Here is a 654-nt window from a genome sequence, read left to right as displayed (position 1 = left end):
AAAAAATTTAATGCATGAATGAGTCAAAATGCAAAGTTAGAAGTAAAAACGAAAGACAAAATGAGTTAATAAAAATATTATAATGTGCTAAGTTGAATGAGACTCATATGTAAAAGTATCTCACTTGGTCTCACCTTATGTTTTGTCACTGTACAAAGCGAAAGTTTATGCACTGTAGTGTTCTACATTTTCGTAATTTTTCTCTTGATTTCAAATTTAATTCCATCATCTATTGGTCTTTAAAGATATATTAAACTTTTTTCTAAACATCTAATCTTAAATGTGATCAATTAACCAAATAATTATTATACTTTGTATACAATAATAAATAGATTAATATATTTGAAGATAGAAAAATTAATGTATTGAGAAGAATAAAAAAAAGAATGTTAGAATTAATACCATAATTTTCTAATGTCAATATTAAATTTAACATCATCATTCGAAAATGTGTTTATTGATGTAAAGACTATTATGATAAACAAAAAATAATAATTTATTTATCATTGTAACGTAATAATAATGTGATCGTTATTCGTAATCAGAAAATGATGTACTTTGACTTTTTTTATTAAATTGTATAAACATTTCTTTCAATATTTTTAGTGGATAGCCTACAATTGGTATCAGAGCCAAGATCACGACTTTGATTTT

Source organism: Primulina huaijiensis, chromosome 6 (assembly GCF_012295235.1).
Source record: "Primulina huaijiensis isolate GDHJ02 chromosome 6, ASM1229523v2, whole genome shotgun sequence".
NCBI classification, from domain to species: domain Eukaryota; kingdom Viridiplantae; phylum Streptophyta; class Magnoliopsida; order Lamiales; family Gesneriaceae; genus Primulina; species Primulina huaijiensis.
This window is presented reverse-complemented; position numbering follows the sequence as displayed.